Source organism: Pelodiscus sinensis, unplaced genomic scaffold (genome assembly GCF_049634645.1).
Source record: "Pelodiscus sinensis isolate JC-2024 unplaced genomic scaffold, ASM4963464v1 ctg222, whole genome shotgun sequence".
NCBI classification, from domain to species: Eukaryota; Metazoa; Chordata; order Testudines; family Trionychidae; genus Pelodiscus; species Pelodiscus sinensis.
Window position 1 is genome coordinate 33,190 of NW_027465836.1, and position 16,500 is coordinate 49,689.

Below are 16,500 nucleotides of genomic sequence, written 5' to 3' on the forward strand. Positions count from 1 at the left end.
TTCTGCAAGAAGTGCTTTTTCGGAAAAGCGTCCTGCCAATCTAGACGCGCTTTTCCGAAAATGCTTTTAACGGAAAACTCTTCCGTTAAAAGCATTTCTGGAAAATCATGCCAGTGTAGACGTAGCCCTGCAGTCTAGCCGTACACTTGCTGGGTTGAGACAGGATGTGTAGGATTTGAGTGTGGGAAGGGGTGAGAGGTGCAAGCTCTGGGAGGAAATCTGGACGCAGGAGGAGGTGGAGAAGGGGACGCTGGCTCGGGGAGGGGGCTCTAGGCCGGGCAGTGTTGGGGTCAGATGGAGGGTTGGGGTACTAAGCAAGCTACAGGCTTGTGGATGTGAGGGTTCAGGAATTTGGTTTGGGGTATATGAGGGGCTCAGGGCAGGGGGTTTCAGTGTATGATCGGCTCAGATCTGGGGTCTGGTGGAAGGGGGAGTGCAGGAGTGTTATGATGCTGTGGCCAAATGGGGGCTTGGCCCCAGTTGGGGGTTTGACAGTATTTTATTTAAAAATGAAGCCTGGCCAACAAACACAAAAACTTTCTGCGTTGTCTTTATTTCTGAGAAGGGCAGGGAACCTGTTTTGAGTCAGCGGTCACTGACCCAAGAAAAGTCAGTTGGGGCCACCCAAGTGAGATGCAAAGAAAACCTCCTCCAACACTCCCTCCCCCCAAGCTTCACTAATGTGGCCTCAACTGTGTTGGTGGGAGCAGGGGACATAGTACTGGGAAGGGTGCTAGTGGGTGCTTTGGCAGGGGACAGGGTGCCAGTGGGGACAGAGTTCTGCGGCTGGGGGTAGGGGAGAGGGAACAGGGTGCTGGGAGGACAGAGGACGGTTCTGCAGCAGGGGACAGAGTTCCAGTGGGACAGAGTTCTGTGGCTCGGGACAGAGGAGTGGGGACAGAGTTCGGGGAGTGGGGATGGGAATGGGGACAGAGTTCTATGGCAGGAGAGTGGGGACAGAGTTCTGTGGCTGGGGAGAGGGGAGTGGGGACAGGGTGCCAGTGGAGACAGAGAGTCCCCTGCATCTGCCTCCTCCCAGGATTCCTCCCCCTGAGGGAAGCCAGCACGTGCCTCCTCCGGGCCCGACTCCCCTTCCCCTCCCGCGGCGCAGGGAAACCCTCGCGTGCCTGCCCTGGGGCGCAGGGAACCCCCTTGCAGCACAGGGAAACCCCCGCACACGCCTGCCCCGGGGCCGAAACCCCCGCGCGCGCCTGCCCCAGGGCCGACTCCTCCCTCCTGCGCCGGTGCAGGGAAGTCGCTGTGCTCCTCCTCCGGGGCCGACGCCCCCTCCCACAGTGTGCCCGGCAGAGCAGCCAGTGAACTTCCGGAACCCCCGGAAGTGGCGCTAAGCTGCGGGACTTCCGTCCACCTGCGGGGAGCTGGCACTACCTCCATTTTCGCTGGCGGTAGGTAGTGGGGCTCCTCGGGGGTGGGAGGAAAATGGGGGGGCGGTCTGCGTGCTTCATGATCGACTGGTCGAGGCCTCGTGATCGATCTGTTGGTGACCACGGCCCTAACCCTCTGATTGAGCAACTCTGCCTCGGGCTTCCTGTAGTCAGCCGCTGGTCAGTTTCAGCAGCGGCTAACTTGGGGACGCCTGGGGCAGAGCAGCTCTGGTGCTGCTGGGTTGCTCCAGTAGCGTGGCCGCACCTCGGCGCTACTGGACCAACCCAGCAGCACCCCAGCTGCTCTGCCCCAGGCGTCCTGATTCAGCCGCTGCTGAAACTGATCAGCAGCGGCTGAATCAGGACTCCTGGGGCTGAGCAGCTGGGGTGCTGCCGGGTTGGTCCAGTAGCGCCAAGGAGCGGTGCTGCGGGACCAACCGGCAGCGTCCCACCTGCTCTACCACAGGCCCCGGGCTTTGCTCCACATCTCCCTGGTCTGCTGGGGGGGGGGCACTAGCTGCGTCCCCCCCCCCCCAGCAGGCCAGGGAGACACGGAGCAAAGCGGCGGAGGACCCGGGCCGGACCGCGGCGCTTCCAGATCAGCTGGGAGCGCCGCGGGTCCGGCCCCGGGTCCTCCGCCGCTTTGCTCCCCGTGAGAAAATCCCCGTTCGACATAAGTCGGATCCGCGTAACTCGGGGACTGCCTGTATCATAAATTCAAGATAGACATATTGATGTGGGGAACCTAAATTGCTTATTGAATGTCTCCATTGTTCAGCCCAGCTAAGACTCTCCCCTTTCCTGTCCTGCTGTCTCCCTCCACAGAACAGGGGGGAGTTTGCTTGGCATGCATTCCCCACAGAGGTGGTCTCAGGAACCACAAAAAAGTAGGGCACACCTGGCAGTAGATTTCTTCACAGGCCATGAGCTTCTTTTATGGCATGGGGCCCTGTGGCATTGAAGCTGGGAAAGGGACAGTAGTCTACTCTGTAGAGTCACTGTTTTGGATACCGGCTCAATGTAGTCTACTCTAGCGTTACTAATTTGGATACCTTTCTACTCTAGCTGTATTCCTGCAGTGGCCATGAAAGGGCATGGCTGGTGGTAGGAGTCTGTGATATCTTATATGCGAGAAGAAGAGGTTATGCACCATTGCTGACTGAGCTGCTAACTTGTTTGTTCTTTCCCCCTTGTGCTGACTTCAATATCAAGGCATAAGAAGTCAGCCATTCGAGTCTCTTCCCATCACGCGAAGGAAAGACAGCATGAATGAGAGCAGTAAGGTTGGGAGAATGATGAATGGGAGGCAAGAACTGTCCAGTTGAGAGCAGAGCTACCACCGCTGTCACTGAGAGAAGTGTTTAATTTAGAGAAATCTGAGCTTATGGCCCACCTGGATGCAGGTAGTGACGTGCTGTTTGCTTAGGAAGCCAGCCCTAGCTGTGGTTCCCGACTAGCAACTTTGGTTATGAGAGAAACGGGGTTTCCATTTGTAGGTGCTGCTCATTTCTTTGGGGAACAGTGTGTCCACCTTAGCAGAGACTTGGATTGAGGATGATGATGCTCAGTGGTGAGTTGTTTGCCTTCCTCCCACGTGTTTCTCTCTCCTCGTTCTGTTGTGTTGGCCAGCAAGTTCTGTCTGTCTGTCTCTGTCTGTGTCTTTGTCCTTGCTCTGCTTCTGCCATGTCCTTGTACAGCACACTTGCAGGCATTCCAGGTGAGCATCTCCACGGGTTAAGGGCTCCGGAGCCAACGGGAATTCTGCAGGTACGCCAGTCGCGCAAGGGAGAGCGGTGGTGCGTCATGGCTGACTGACTCAGTGTTCTTGTAGAGGGCCCTATACATAGGCGGGGGGGGGGGGGGGAAGGGCTAAAGGATAGAATTCCCACAGCCACAGACCTTAGTGAGTGAGAGGTCTCTTCAGTCACGCCGCTCTCGGATCTCGCTGCAGGGAGGGATTCTGGCGCCGCTCTCGGGTCGTGCAGCTTGGGGGTGTCTCTAGCGCCGCTCTCGGGTCTCGCTGCTGGGGGGGAGGGGTCTTTGGGGCCACTCTCAGGTCGTGCTTGCAGATGATACCAAACTGGGTGGGGTTGCGACTTCTTTGGAGGATAGGGACATAATTCAAAATGACCTTAGCAAGTTAGAGAAATGGTCAGAGGTAAACAGGATGAGGTTTAATAAAGAGAAATGCAAAGTGCTCCACTTAGGAAGGAACAATCAGTTCCATACATACAAGATGGGAAGCGACTGTCTAGGAAGGAGCATGGTGGAAAGGGATCTAGGGGTCATAGTGGACCACTAGTTGAATATGAGTCAACAGTGTGATGCTGTTGCAAAAAAAGCAAATATGGTTCTAGGTTGTATCAACAGGTGTGTTGTAAGTAAAACTCGTGAAGTCATTCTGCCGCTCTACTCTGCACTAGTTAGGCCTCAGCTGGAGTACTGTGTCCAGTTCTGGGCGCCACATTTCAAGAAAGATGTGGAGAAATTGGAAAGGGTACAGAGAAGAGCGACAAGAATGATTAAAGGTCTAGAGAACATGACCTATGAAGCCAGGCTTCATGAACTGGGCTTGTTTAGTTTGGAAAAAAGAAGATTAAGGGGGGACATGATAGCGGTTTTCAAATATCTAAAAGGGTGTCACAAGGAGGAAGGAGAAAATTTGTTCCTCTTGGTTTCTGAGGACAGGACAAGGAGTAATGGGCTTAAAGTGCCCATTAATGGGCTTAAGCCCAGTAATGGGCTTAAAGCAGCAGGGGAGGTTTAGATTGGACATTAGGAAAAAATTCCTAACTGTCAGGGTGGTCAAATATTGGAATAAATTGCCAAGGGAGGTGGTGGAATCTCCCTCTCTGGAGATATTTAAGAACAGGTTAGATAGACATCTGTCAGGGATGGTGTAGACGGAGCTTGGTCCTGCCTTGAGGGCGGGGGGCTGGACTCGATGACCTCTCGAGGTCCCTTCCAGTCCTATTATTCTATGATTCTATGAGGGAGTCTGGCGCCTCTCTCGGGTCGTGCTGCTGGGCGCTGTCTCTGGCGCCTCTCACGGGTCGTGCTGCTGGGGGGGGTCTCTGGCGCCTCTCTCGGGTTGCGCTGCTGGGGGGTCTCTGGTGCCGCTCTCGGGTCGCGCTGCTGGGGGGGTCTCTGGTGCCGCTCTCGGGTCGCGCTGCTGGGGGGGGGTCTCTGGTGCCGCTCTCGGGTCATGCTGCTGGGCGCCGTCTCTGGCGCCTCGCTGGGGTGATGCTGCTGGGGATGACTCTGGCGCCTCTATCGAGTCCTGCTGCTGGGGGGGGGGGTCTCTGGCTCCGCTATCCGGTCGTGCTGCCGGCGGGGGTCTCCGTCACCACTCTCGGGTCGTGCTGCTACGGGGAATCTCTGGCGCCGCTCTCGAGTCACGCTGCTGGGGGGGGTCTCCGGCGTCGCTCTCGAGTCGCGGTGCTGGGGGGGTCTCCGGCGCCTCCTTGGGATCATGCTGCTGGGGGGAGGTCTCTGGCGCCGCTCTCGGGTCGCGCTACTGGGGGGGGTCTCTGGTACCGCTCTCGGGTCGCGCTCTTGGGGGGGTCTCTGGTACCGCTCTCGGGTCGCGCTACTGGGGGTGGTCTCTGGAGCCTCTCTCCGGTCGCGCTGCAGAGGGGGGGTGTCACTGGCCCCGCTATCAGGTGATGCTGCTGTAGGGGGTCTCTGGCACCTCTCTCGGGTTTTGCTGCTGGGTGGGTGTCTGGGACCACTGTCGGGTCGCGCTGCTGTGGGGGGGGTCTCTGGCGCCGCTCTCGGGTGATGCTGCTCGGGGAGGTCTCTGGCGCCGCTCTCGGGTGATGCTGCTCGGGGAGGTCTCTGGCGCCGCTCTCGGGTGATGCTGCTCGGGGAGGTCTCTGGCGCCGCTCTCGGGTGATGCTGTTCGGGGAGGTCTCTGGCGCCGCTCTCGGGTGATGCTGCTCGGGGAGGTCTCTGGCGCCGCTCTCGGGTGATGCTGCTCGGGGAGGTCTCTGGCGCCGCTCTCGGGTGATGCTGCTCGGGGAGGTCTCTGGCGCCGCTCTCGGGTGATGCTGCTCGGGGAGGTCTCTGGCGCCGCTCTCGGGTGATGCTGCTCGGGGAGGTCTCTGGCGCCGCTCTCGGGTGATGCTGTTCGGGGAGGTCTCTGGCGCCGCTCTCGGGTGATGCTGCTCGGGGAGGTCTCTGGCGCCGCTCTCCGGTAGCGGTGCTGGGGGTGGGGTTTCTGTCTCCACTCTCAGGTAATGCTTCTGGGGGGGTCTCTGGCGCCGCTCTCGGGTCGCGCTCCTTGGGGGTGGGGTCTCTGTCGCCACTTTCAGCTCATGCTGCTGGGGGGGGCCTCTGGTGCCGCTTTCGGGTGATGCTGCTGGGCGGGGTCTCTGGCACCGTTTTCGGGTCACTCTGCTGGGGGGGGTCTCTGGTGCCGCCCTCGGGACTTGCTGCTCGGGGGTCTCTGGCGCCGCCCTCAGGTCGCAATGCTGGGGGGGTTCTTTCGCTTTGCTCTCCGGTTGCGCTGCTGGGGGGGGACTTTGCAAGCGGGGCCGGGTACTAAAGGCACCAAGCAGCTGGCGGAATCACTGAGAACAAGGGTCATGGGGTTGGGGGTTGGTTGAGACCCTTTGGACCAGAGGCAGGGGGTCCAGGCTGCCAAATGTGTCGCGGAGAACCTCCATCTATCGGACGCGGCTTCCTCTCCGCGCTTGCAGAACCGAGCAGCTAAAAGTGTTAGAAGCCAAATCAGAGCGGCTCATGTGTGTGTCAGAAACGGCTACGGGGAGCCAATTGCGACGGCAGCTGTTTGTGACGTCACACCGGCCCCGGGACTGCGGCGTCATCGAGTAGCCGCTGAGAATTCAGGAGTCCATCGGCTGCTCTGTGAACCGACATGGACCGGCCTCAGCCCCACCAGCTCTGCTTTCCCTGGCTCTCCCCCCCGTGCCTCAGTTTCCTCCTCTGCAATCACCTCATCCCCTCCCCTGGACCTGGCACCTGCCTCTCGCTCCCCAGTGGGGCCCAGGCCGCGCTTCAGCCCGGCCGGCCACTGCCGCCCGTCACCCGCAGGACCAGCCGCGGCCCCGCCCCCTAAACTGCGCCGTGGCCGGTGGTCCTGCCCAGCTCCAACCAGTCAATCTTAACGGACTGCTCTGTCAGCAAATGGGCTGTGATTAAAGGGCACGTCCTTTATCTGAGGCGACCAATAAGCTGACCCGGGAATGATCTTAAAGGACACCTTTTGGTTGCACTGGCACCTGACGCCTTCTTCAGCCCTTTGTTGCTGCATTCTCAGGCTGGCACCTCTCAGAACCGTTCATTCATCGTCCAAGCACTCTCTCTCTTATGTACATTCCCTAATGAATGTTTCCCATACAGTATTTTGCATAATAATACAAGAGTTGTAGTTACAAAAAGTTACAAAAGTTTCTGGGTGGCATTTCTTAAAACATTCTCTCTCTGAGTGCTGAGTTAGTTACTGTTATAGTTACAATGCTTCACTTTGCGATTAGGGTTAAGTGCTTCACAATGCTTTGAAGAGAACGGTTGTCAATTGTGTAACAGTAAGTTTGAGCGTGCCCTGGCGCACAGCGAGGGGAGCTGTTTCTGGCTACATAGTAGTATATTTTTAACAGTTTGAAGTTACATGACCTAATATTACATTCCTAACCAATTATATTCTAGAGGGGCAAAAATGTTTAGATTTATAATTAAACAATCCTAACAAATAATAATAATAATAATAATAATTATAAATCTAAACACTTCTCAAGCTTGATAACACTAAATCTAAACCCTTTCACAAGAATAAATCTAAACACTTCTATGCTTCTTCTACTTAACAAACTTCTCCTCCTTAGACTTTTAGTTGTGGGGAACAAATTCTGGGGAGTCACTTCCACTTGGGGAATCATGTTTCATACTTGACTATGTTATCCCTACACTAAGGCTGGCCGAGAGACTGTCCCGGACTGATCGTAACAGACTGTTCTGTCCGCGAATGGGCTGAGAGTAAAGGGCGTGTTCGGAATCTGTGGCGCCCAATCTGAGGCTGTCCGAGGTGACTCTTAACGGACTGCTCCGTGCGCCAATGGGCGGTGACTAAAGGCGTGTTCTGGGGCTGCTGGCGGCCAATAGGTTGTCCGGGGTGGATTATAACAGACTCTTCTGTCCGCGAATGGGCTGTGACTAAGGGGCGTGTTCTGAATCAGAGGCACCCAATAGGCTGACCCGGCTGCATCTTAACGGACAGCTCTGTCTGCGAATGCGGTGTGACTAGGGGGAATGACCTGCCACTGCTCTCGACCAATAGGCTGTCCGGGGTGGATCTTAATGGGCTGCTCTGTCCTCGAATTGTCTGTGACTTAGGGGTGGTTCCTGGCTGTGTGCCAGCCAATGGGCTTTCGGAAGACAGCCTTGGCGGAGGATAGTGTCGCCCAATGGGCTGTCAGCAAAGGGGATCCTGCCTCTGGTTCGGCCAATGGGCTGTCGCAGGGGGGCGTGGTCTGACTGGGCGGCCGGCGCCGCCATGACAGGAAGGTCCGAGGAGCGCGCGGGGGCGCGAGCGAATCCTGGGTCCGAGTGCGAAGCTGCCCCGCCCCCAGCCCGCCCCTTGTTGGTGTCTGGCCCGGGGGAGGAGGGGGCGCGAGGGAAGGTGGGGGAGCGGGCTGGGGGTGGGGTGTCTGGCCTGGGGGAGAAGGGGGCGCGAGGGAAGGTGGGGGAGCGGGCTGGGGGTGGGGTGTCTGGACAGGGGTGAGGTGTAGGAGCAGGCTGGGTGTGAGGGGCCGGGGGGGGGGGGTGCTCGGCACTGGGGGGGGCAGGAGGGGGTGAGGGGCCGGGGGGGTGCTCGGCACTGGGGGGGCAGGAGGGGGTGAGGGGCCGGGGGGGTGCTCGGCACTGGGGGGGCAGGAGGGGGTGAGGGGCCGGGGGGTGCTCGGCACTGGGGGGGCAGGAGGGAGGGGGAGGGGCCGGGGGGGGCCTTGGCACTGGGGGGGGCAGGAGGGGACAGGGCGCGGGAGAGCGCAGGCGCGGGCGGCGCTGGCTGGGCGGGAAACTCCCGGGACGCTCGCGCCCACGAGGCGGGCGGGAAAACGCTGCGGGGGGCGCTGAGGGGCGGAGCCTGGGGGGCGGGGCGGGAGCTGGCAGTGACGTGGAGCCCCCCCCCCCCCGCCTGCTTCTCTCCGGGCCCCAGGCTGGACATCGGCGGGGCGGCCCCTGGCGGAGGTGGGGGGGCGATTTCTGCCCCCCCCCCCGGCGCTGCTGCCTCCCCGGGGAGCAGCGCCCCTGTGACCCCCCCCCCAGGTGGTGCCGGGCGCGGGAGCTGACCCGGGCTCCAGTCACGTGGGTGTCTCGGGGAGGGGGGGCTGCGGGCCACCGGGGCCCGGGAGTGTCACGTGCCCCTTCCCCCCGCCGGGGAGCCGCGCGCCCTCGAGGGGTGGTTCCCGCGGGCGGGGCACGCACAGAACGTGTCCCGCACGCGGGGGGGCGGGGCGGCCTGAGCCATGCTCCCCGCGCTGCTCGCTGTCTGGGGGCGGGGCCGGGTGCCCGCTGAATCCCCCCTGTGCCCGGGGGGGGGGGCAGTTCGGCGGGGGGCGCTGTGGGGGGGGATGCTCTGGCCCTGGCTGCCCGCAGTGCCGCCCAGTGCCCGGCTGTGCCTCCTGCAGAGGCCGAGGGCGTCCTGGGTGGGGGCGTGTGGGGAGAGGGGGGGAGTGGCTGAGAATTGGGGGGCAAACAGGTGACAGACAAACCAACCGACAGAAAAGCCTCCCTGCCTGGCCCCCAGCTGAGCGGAGAAACGTCCCCCTGGCGCCAGAGCACTGCAGGGCCCAGCCTAGTCGCTTTGTGCCTCCAGCCCCACGGCGTGGGGAGGGGGCGACGGTGGAGGAGCCCCAAGCACCCAGGCCTTAGGTTCCCCACCCGCCTTCTAAGCACTGAGCATTTTAGGCCTGGCTGGACTAGAGAAGGGGGCACCAGGGGAGTTGCCGCTGAAGGCGCGCGGCCGCGCACAAACACCCCTCTGCCGCCCACCTCCCTTGCGGAGCCTTGCAGCGGCACTCGCCTTCCTGCTGGCCGGGGAATGGCGCGGTTGTTTTCCTGATCTGGTGGAGGGCGGCTGCCCCGTTGTGTCCCTGCTGGGGCAGCCTCGCCCCACCTCCAGCTGCGATTGGGGCTTCTGTTTGTTTCTGTTCATACAGTTTGCTGCAGTTTTCCATCCCCGAGGACCTGCGTGAAGCTGGTCCGACCAGAGATACGGGGATCGATTTTTAAGAGTAAGAGGTTTTGTTTTTAAAGCAGGGGTGAGGAACCTAATACCCCAGCTCACGTGAGTGTGGCCCTCGAGACTCAAGGTTCCCACACTAACGCTCTAGCTCCCCTCCAGATTGGTGATAGAAATGTAGCCGTGTTAGCCTGGGGTAGTTGAAGCAAAATGCAGGACAATGTAGCACTTTAAAGACTAACAAGATGGTTTATTAGATGATGAGCTTTCGTGGGCCAGACCCACTTCCTCAGATCAAATAGTGGAAGAAAGTAGTCACAACCGTATATACCAAAGGATACAATTAAAAAAAAGAACAAATATGAAAAGGACAAATCACATTGCAGAACAGGAGGGGGATGCGGTGGGGGGGAGGGGGAAGGAAGGTAAGTGTCTGTGAATTGATGATATTAGAGGTAGGGAGAGTGGGATGTTTGTGAGTTAATGGTATTAGAGGTGATAATTGGGGAAACTATCTTGGTAATGGGTGAGATAACAAACATTTGAACTAAGTCCTTGTTGGAAAGTGTCGAATTTTAACATGAATGACAGTTCAGAGGATTCCCTTTCAAGTGCAGATGTAAAAGGTCTTTGTAGCAGAATGCAGGTGGTCAAGTCATTGAGAGAGTGTCCTTTCTGGTTAAAATGGCAAGAAACTGTTTTCTCTTTGTGATCTTGTCTGATATCTGTTTTGTGGGCATTAATCCTTTGGCGAAGTGTCTGAGATGTTTGTCCAATGTACATAGCAGACGGACACTTTCGGCACACGATAGCATAGATTATATTTCTGGATGCGCAGGAATATGTGTTCTTGATCTTATAACTCACTTGGTTGGGTCCAATAATGGTATCAGCAGAATGAATATGTGGACAAAGCTGGCAACGGGGTTTGTTGCAAGGGAAGGTACCAGGGTTGGTATTAGTGTGGTATGTCCTGTGGTGGTTGGTAAGAATGATCTTGAGGTTAGGTGGTTGTCTATAGGAGACTATGGGTCTGTCTCCCAGAGCCTCTTTGAGTATGGTATCCTGTTCCAATATAGGCTGTAGTTTATTGATAATGTGTTAGACAGGTTTAAGTTGGGGGTTGTAGGTGATGACAAGTGGTGTTCTATTGTTGGTTTTCTTGGGTCTGTCTTGAAGTAGATGGTTTCTAGGTATTCGTCTGGCTCTTTCAATTTGCTTTTTTATTTCTCTGGGTGGCCAGATTGGAGCAGACAAATTCTGCTAGCCTGCCCCGCCCCGCCCCCCGCCCCCTCCTCCTCACAAGGGAAGCCTTGTGTGCGAGGGGAATGTGGGAAGCCTCTTCCTCCTTCTCAGTTGGGGCATGTGTTAATGCGGATGGTGGGGTTTGGGATTTTTTTTTCTTCACACTTGTGTGTAGGGTTGCCAGGTGTCTAGCACTGAGCCAGACAGCCCGGTAGTTGCACTTTTTGTCCGGTAAATAAATTTAGAAAATACCGGACATACAAAATGTCCAGTATTTTCTGCTTTTCCTCTGTGCCCAGCAGAAATAAGCCGGGGCGGGGAGATTGGCTGACTAATTAAAGGGGTCACAACTGGATTTTGCTCAACAAAAATGTTCCTGGTGGGGTTTTTTTGTTTGGTTGGCTTCTTTCCCTCAACAAAAATTTTCCTGGCGCCTTTTTTTTTTTTTTTTTTTTGCTGAAACCATCTGGCAACCCTACTAGTGTGTGCCTTCCGCCCCCCCAATAAGGTTCCCCACCCCGTCTGAAAGCGAGAGTTGGGAGAACAGGTTACCTTGCGTTCCTGTGTCCTTATAAGGAAGTTGAAGGCTACTATAAAATCCCCCCTCATGGTCTCCTCTTCAGACTAAAGAAACCTAAATCCCTCAGCCTCTTCATAGAGCAATTGCTCCAGCCCCCTAATCGTTTTGGTTGTCCTCTGCTGGACCCTCTCCAATGTGTCCACATCCCTTCTGTAGTGGGGGGCCCAGAACTGGACACAGTACTCCAGATGTGGCCCCACCAAAGCCGAATAAAGGGGAATAATGACATCTCTGGATCTACTGGCAATGCTCCTCTTAATGCAACCTAATATGCCATTAGCCTTCTTGGCTACAAGGGCACACTGTTGACTCATCTCCAGCTTCTCATCCACTGTAACCCCCAGGTCCTGTCTGCAGAACTACTACTTAACTGGTTGGTCCCCAGCTTGTAACTATGCTTGGGATTCTTCCATCCCAAGTGCAGGACTGTACACTTGTCCTTGTTGAACCTCATCAGATTTCTTGTGGCCCAATCCTCCAATTTGTCTAAGTCATTCTGGACCCTATCTCCGCCCTTAGGCATCTTTTAGCCTTTTTGTTCTATTATTGTTTTTCTATTTGGTACTAGAAAATCAAACTTTCCTCCTGCTTGGGCCTCAAGTTTCACTCCAGCAGCCCTTCCACGAGTAGAATCGTCTGCAAAATAAAATGTCAGGGCTACCGTCATTAAGGTGCTTGTCCCTGTAAGGACATGTGACTGAACTGGTTGTTCAGAAGGTTTCTGGTGAATTGGTTTATGCACAGGTATGCCTCCCGTTCTTCTTTAACCACCGCAGTCTCTTGTTTTTGTCCGGAAGCAAATTCTCTGCCAAGCCACCTTTTTTCCCTTTCATGTAATTGTCTGCTCTTTCGTTCGGTGTGGTAGACTTGTTCTAGTGTGGCATTAGACAACCGAGCCACAGAAAAGTCTGCCTTGGTACCACTGAGTACCGGCCCAGACCAAAGTAGCTTTCAGACACCTTAAGAGAGTCTTGATTTGCAATTCTCCCCTTTCTTCTCCTTGGATTTTCAACTAGGAAAGTGTGCTAATCATCTGCTTTTGCGGAAAAACTTGCCAGCTGTCTACACTGGCCGCTTGAATTTCCGCAAAAGCACTGACGATCTCATGTAAGATTGTCAGTGCTTCTGCGGGAATACTATGCTGCTCCCGTTCGGGCAAAAGTCTTTTTCCGAAAGACTTCTGCGCAAAAGGGCCAGTGTAGACAGCAGAGAGTTCTTTTCCGCAAAAAAGCCCCGATGGCGAAAATGGCGATTGGGGCTTTTTTGCAGAAAAGCGCGTCTAGATTGGCCACGGACGCTTTTCCGTAAAACGTTTACATACCCAGTATCTTGTGAAGAACTTGTCACCTCAGCACAGGGTCCCGGGGCGGGCTTTACCATAAGGGACCCGGAGAGATCATCTAGGCCAGCTGGAGGGGGCAGGGCAGGGGAGGGGAGGGGAGAGGAGAGGACAGGAGAGGAGAGGAGAGGAGAGGAGGTTGGCCACTGAAAATGTTGCAGTATTAATTTTCCTTTTATTTGACTTCATATCAAACAAATATTTACAGTTTAAATGACCTTGTTAATTCTCCCTTGTGTTAGTACTCTTTCTTCCAGAACGTTTTAAAAACACAGACGAGACATGTCTTCGCCTGGGTGGCAGGCATCCGAAGAAGGGCACGTGACCTCGATCTTGGAGCACGAGACAAAACTCACTCCGCTCCTGGAGGGGAAATGTTAGAGGCAACACTGGGCTCCAGTGAGCAGCAGCCAGGTGACGCACGTGTCTGTCCTTTCCACACATCTAGGGTGGCCTAGCTCCTAACCGTTCTCTGTCTCTTTTTCGGTCCCTGTAGACTTGGAGGAGATGAGAGGCTGGCCATGTGGTGGCAGAGACCGAAAGGAGCCACCCTCCCGAGACCCTGCCGGCAGATGGAAACCAGACAGCGATCTATGGAAGAAGAGCAAATAGCAATTGGCTCAAGGTAAGTATCGAGGGAGGGCCGCACAGACGTTTGCGAGCGTGGTACGGGTCCCTGAGAAAAGGCCCTCTGGCTCGTGGTGGAAGAACTTGAAAATACGAAGTACAAAAGTCACAGTGTTGTACTTAAAAGAAGTACTCGGGATCTTTTTCAGAGGGATAAGGCAACACGCCACATTTATTGATCACACACACACACATTAATTTATTTTTATATATATATATATATATATATATTTATTTACCACATGCATATGATAAGTATTGATTATTCTGTGTCACTCACGCACTCACTCTCTCACACACACACACACACACACACGTGCACAAGCACACTCCGTCTTGCTGTTGTTACCAACTTGTTGCTCCCCTTAACTTCACTGGCCAGGTGAGTTAGATGGGGGAGGGGTGGAGCCGGGCTTCTGCTGATCCGGATCGATGCTCCGATGGTGACAAGATGAGACCCGGAGTCCTCTGCAAGACAACTCACTTTTATAGCAGCTTCCCTCTTATGCAAATATATCCCAGATTCAAAATCTGGGTCTGTGTCCTTTGGTCCCTTTGTGGGTGCTGTCTGTTAAGAGAGGGTGTTTTCCAAAGAAGGTGCTTGCTTCTAATCCCCAAGGCCTTCAATATGTCTGCTCTTCTTTCTTGAGCCCTCTTGACACCTTGGGTCTGGCTTCTACCCCCTTTTCAACTGGTGTAGCTCTCTGGAGGTGCTTGGCTCCCAAGTGTTACTCATTCACACCTCGTTCATTCAACTGGGCAATTGATTACAGAGTGGGGGGGAGAGAGTGGGGGAAAGATCTTATTCTACTCCTAGCAAATGACATTTTTACCTCTTTAACTATATACTCTGTATTAGAACCCTATGTAGAAAACTAAGTTACAAGGTTATATGGATTCAAGTTCTAATACAAAGTGACAAGGTCATATGGATTAATACAAAGTTACAAGGTTATATGGAGAGGCACAGTGTCAAGTCATATGAAGTACATAGGTTTATCTACAACAGAAACTGAACACCGATTTTTGTATTTTTAAAAATGTCATTAATCCCCCCCCCCCCCGCCACCCTCCCCGAATCTCCTGGCTGGCGATACTTAACGTGTCTAGGATCATACGGAAAACTAAGTGAGTAGGCTGCCAATTGACCTAGCGTCACGCATGCCGAGAGTTGGCAAAACTGGGATTGAAATAAAGACTTGGTCTCCCAGCAGCACCGAGGAGCCCCAGCCATGGATTAGGGCCTCGTGGGAATAGTTGTCTCCTAATTGATCTAATCTTTGGCTTTTGAGTTTGATATTATTGGTGAGTCCTTCTAGGCGACTGTTACTCGGCGTGCATGCGTGCGCACGTAAGTATGAGTGCAAGTGTGTGCGTCCGCAAGTGTCCATTTGCGTGTGTGTGCACGTGCCTGCGTGCGGGCAGATTGAGCAGATGCGTGTGTGGGCATCTGAGCGAGGGCACGAGTGGGCGCCCAGGCGTGTTAATCTGTTAATTCGCGTTTGTGAGTGTGTACACGCATCCCTGCGTGTGAGCATTTGGCAGGGTGAGTGGCTGTTGCACGGGCGTGTGCGTCTGACGTGTGCCAGTCAGACGGTGCCCTGGCAGCAGTAGCTCCTGGAAAGCGACACCCCTCCCCTCCCATCTGGAGCATGCAACTGGGATGAGAGGGGCAGGGAAGAGTAGCACTGCTGCAGCGCGTTTCAGCACGAGGCCCTAACTGCCGCGCGGTAGCTGCTCCTTTTGTATCCGACGTGGGGCAACAAGGAGCGGCCTCGCATCATGCCGGCGCCACGTGCGTTCAGTCCCACGGACCGGAAGTGACGTTTGCTCGGTCCACAGCCTGACAGCAACCGACTGGGAACCGTGACCGGAAGGTGCCCAGGTACGAGCGCTCAGCTGGTGCCAGGTCAGCGGGTGGTAGGCAGGAGACACGGGGCCAGGCGGGACGGGTTCAGACACGGGGTGCCCGGCTGGGACAGCGACTGGGGTTGGAGGTTTCCTGCGGCGGTGCAGCCAGCGTAGGCCACCAGCTCCCGTGGTACGTGGGGCAGAGGAAGGACAGCAGAGCGGAGGCTGGAACCGCTCCGACAAGGCACCACTCTGCTTATGGTTGCCAGGTGTCCGGTTTTGAACTGGACGGTCCAGGCTTTCAGCTTTTTCTTCGGGGAAACAAATTGAGAAAATATAAATGTCCGCGAAAGCGGCAAGGAGTTCTGTGCCACAGGACTCCTCGCTGCTTTTGCAGATTCAGACTAACGCGGCTACTCCTCTGATAAATGTCTGGTATTTTCTAAATCAGATGGAATGCAGATTGTGATGTCATGTCAGGCGTGTCTGGTATTTTGGTGAAACCATCTGGCAACCCTAGCTCTGCTCCTTGCTTGGCCGGGGTGGCGCCCTGCCTCTGTGGCAGGCCCTGACGTCACAGGGAGCGTGTTCCCCAGGAAATCCGGGCAGTGCAGCGGCTTCCGGTCCGCGCCACCCGGCCCCAAGGGAGAGGCGGCGGGAGGCGGCAGCGAGGTCAGAGCGTGACGCTGCCCCGCCCGGATCTCAGCCCTTGGGCGCCCCAGTGTGCACCCCGCCCGGCCGGGCCGCTCCCCTGTAGCTCCGCCCCCAGCGCTGCGCCCGCTGCCTCGTGGCCCGGCTCGGTGCGAAGCTGCCACTGCCGGCTACGAACAGCAGCGCACTGCTAGTGACGTCATTGCCCTGGCGCGGTGCATGCAAATGATGGAACGCGGGGCACGTTCTATCGGCTCCCCGGCGAGTGACACGTGGGTTTGTGGGGCACACAGACGGGTCCCAGGCTCCGTCATTAATGGCAGGGGCGTGGCCTGGTCTGGGGGCGGGGCCACTGACCGGCAGGAACTCAGCTGGGACACAGAAGTGAGCGGCAGAAAACTCCTCGGGGTCTCCGGAAAATCCTCGCGTGGCCCCTCTGGGCTTGTGAACGGGACGCAGCAGAGGCAGCCGCCTCCCCTCCCCCCCCACCCGCCTCACGCTCCCCGCTGCACTTTCGAAGGCAACAGCAGCATCAGCCTGTCCCGCTGCCAGTCCCCGCACAAGCCGGCTGGGAAATTTGGTGTTGGGGGGAGCAGACTGCATGGGGGGGAGAGGAGTT